Genomic DNA, 3,339 nt, shown 5'->3' with positions numbered 1-3,339 from the left:
TTTGTAATTTTGTTATTTTAATTGCTCTTAATCAGTATTTGAGTGTAAAAGCAAGGAATTCAACCTCTTAAATTAAATTTTACCATTTTCTATAAAATGTATTTCAATGTGGAAATAATTGGCTAAAAGTGCTAAAAGTTTTTGTCAATTGAATAAAATTATAAAAAATGTCTAACTGAACTTTAAAAAATATTGAGTAATTTAGTTCCCGAAAAATTCTTTTTAGGTTCCAAAGAATATAAAAAGTAGAAAGTAAACAGCTCTGAGGAAAATATAAATATCAAGTTTTTTGTTTACAGTGGTGAAAAACGCTTTTGTTACAAATCAAAATGCCAAACAAGAAGCCAGGACTCATGAAGATTGCAGAAAAACTGTTTGCTTTTTATGCATGAGAAAATGTGACAAAGAATTAACTGACTTTATGATTGCACGAGTGTTGAAACTTGTAAAAAGTGATTTGAAATTTGAGGATGAAAGAGTTCCAAGAGGAATTTGTAACACTTGCCGTATTCTTCTGCAAAAAAGAGACAATGGTGATTTGAACAGTCCACTACCACCACTTTACAATTTTGACTTCATTGTTATAAAGCCTATTACAAGAACAGCAAATAGGTGTGAATGCCTCATTTGCCAAATCAGTTGGCTCAATTTAAATCATCAGCATCCAATCTTAGTTCAATCCTCATCTAAGCAACAAACTAAGGAACAAACTATTGCAACACCTGGAACATCAAGTGCAAATCAACAACCTCCATCTGCAGAAAAAAGGTGCACACAATGTTTGTCAGTCATAGCTCGAGGTCACAGACATTTTTGCACACCTGGAACAAGACACAAAAATTTACAGTCATTGGTGCAAGATGGCATTAACGGGGCAGAGCAAATTGCAGTATCTATCATTGCCAACAAAGAAGCTTCTCCTCATGGAACAGTTAGACTCAGTCAAGGAACTGGTGGAAAATTGTTTCCAGTTACACCAGGTAACATTTGAATGAAGAAGTTCATCTCTTAGACATCATTTTAACCCCTTGCATATTAAATTTGCTGCTGTATATTATAATATATTATACATATGCCCTAAAACTTCTTGAAATGGCAATATGCAAAATGGCAATGTTAATAGCATACATTTCAAATTGGTCTACTGGAAACTGTAATGTACACATTTAGATTTGAGGCATTTTTTTCTTTACATATCAAAAACATGCAGTAATTTGTATTATATGTTTCCTCTGGTTTTAGTATTTTTTGTCCGCTATGCAAGGTAAACATATTAAAAATAATACCGTTTAAATTAATTTTGCATTGCTGTTTTTTATTTATACCACATTACTTGTTACAATGCAATGAAATACTATAAAATTACATAGTTTTGATTTAGAGCAATAAAAATTGTGGCCAAAATAGGTGAATAATAGTTCTATTTATTGTAACCTCTTTGAATTTTGTTTAACCAATAGAGAACCATCCTATGTAATGGTCTGAATTTTATATCAATGAGCTAGAAAAAATAGATTTTATTGTGAAAATATTTTGAAAGAGATGAACTTGTTTGTTATTTTTTTATTCAGGTCCTTCCATTGCTCACAAAGTAAACAGCATAGCTCTTACAACACAAAGTTCAGTGAATGTTCAACTAAACACTGGACTTTCCAATACAGGAATGAGTTTTCTAGCATCAACGCTAAACAAATCCACTGGGATTCGACTAACTTAGACATATTTTGAGCAAAAATTTGCTGCTTCTGGACAAACTCTTGCAGATTTCTTCACCTTGTCAGAGTCAAATTTTACCATGGAAAAGGGGAAAGAAGAAAAGCAATCAATGGTTCACTGCAAAAACCTGCAAGACCTAACAAATCATGTTTTGCATTCAAGAGATTACTCCCCTCAGCATTTAGTCAAGCTGAGAATAAATGGTGGTGGTTCATTTCTGAAAGTTAGTATTGGCATTATAAGCACAGAAGAAGTTGATGAGTCAAAAAGTCCTCAACAAAAAAGTTCACGCCTATTCACAAACTCAATTGCTCGTGATACAGGTGTGAAGCGTCAATTCATTGTTGCAATTGTGGAAGATGTGCCTGAAACATATGCGACTGTCAAGGTGATGATGGTCCAAATCCATGTTAAAGACGTCTCTTTTGTCATCTCTTGTGATCTCAAAATTGCTTACATCTTATGTGGAATTTAGTCTCATTCAAGTAAACACCCCTGCTGTTGGTGTAACATTGATTCAGATAACCTCTCAGAATGTGGAGTTTCCAGAAGTTTTGGTTCAATGCAAGAGAGCTACAGAGCATTTATGTCTGCTGGCTCCAAATTCAAAATGGCTAAAGATTTTGACAAAACAATTCATCGTACTTTGATCAACATGGAGGACTCAAGACTTATTTTGGACATCATTCCACCAAAAGAACTACATTTGCTACTAGTAATTGTCAATCATCTTTTCAAAAATCTTTCAGAACTTTGGCCAGGAGCATAATAATACCCTGCTCTGTTGCACATTCAACTTCAGCCATACCACGGGGGACAATTTGTTGGAAGTGAATATCACAAACTTTTGAAAAATGTTGACATTCTTCAAAGACTGGCTGAAAAGGCTTGTGCTTATGAAGCTCAGGGTTTCATTGAAACATTTTGCAATCTTGTTTGTTGTTTCCTCCTGCTTTGGAGAGTCACTTGAGGGTGACTTCAAAGAAAAAATTGAAAAGTTCAAAGATTCTTTTCTCTCTCTGCCGGTTACAGTGACTCCAAAGGCACATGCAGTTTTTTATCTTATTTCCGAGTTCATTGATTGACATGGGTCTGCACTTGGATTGTTCAGTGAACAAACAGCTGAAGCAATGCATTCAAAGTTTAAGACTCACTGGCAAAGATTCAAGCGAAGCCCTTCACATCCTGAGTATGGAACCCAGCTTCTACACTGTGTTGTGGAATTTAACAGCAAACATGCTTAAAAGTTAGAAGAAATATTTTCAGAAAAATGTTTAAAAGAATTTTCAGAGAATTTTGTTTTCAAGTGTTAAAAACATTGAATTCTTAACTCTGATAGAAGCAATATTTGAAATTATTGGCACAAAATTGTAAAACTATTTTAATTAATTGTGTTTTGTAATATTTTGGTATCATTGTACAAGAAAATTTCTCTTTTGAAGAAAATTAATGCCAATAAACAAAAATGATTTTTGACAATTTTTGGTTTTTTTCTGGATGTTTTTACTAAAAACTTCAAATTGCTTTTTCTCCCTAGGACGTCGGTAAAAGATTTTGAAAATTTGCCAGGTAAGTCACCTATGTGTATATAACAAGACCCCAAAAGGGTTTTTTCGGTGCTCT

At 33.5% G+C, this 3,339-nt stretch overlaps 1 pseudogene across 1 annotated transcript; it reads left to right on the top strand.

Moving 5' to 3' along the window:
- LOC149881640 (uncharacterized) lies at positions 1 to 3,084 on the top strand (annotated as a pseudogene). Its single transcript, XR_016445066.1, has 2 exons — positions 1 to 980; positions 1,572 to 3,084. The product of XR_016445066.1 is annotated as an uncharacterized LOC149881640 (transcript).
- The last annotated feature ends 255 nt before the right edge of the window (positions 3,085 to 3,339 follow it).

Source organism: Hydra viridissima, unplaced genomic scaffold, assembly GCF_058129835.1.
Source record: "Hydra viridissima isolate aposymbiotic clone 2 unplaced genomic scaffold, HvirCarnegie_v1 scaffold_11, whole genome shotgun sequence".
NCBI lineage: Eukaryota > Metazoa > Cnidaria > Hydrozoa > Anthoathecata > Hydridae > Hydra > Hydra viridissima.
The sequence above is the reverse complement of the archived record's forward strand: the minus strand, read 5'-3'. Positions and strand labels throughout refer to the sequence as shown.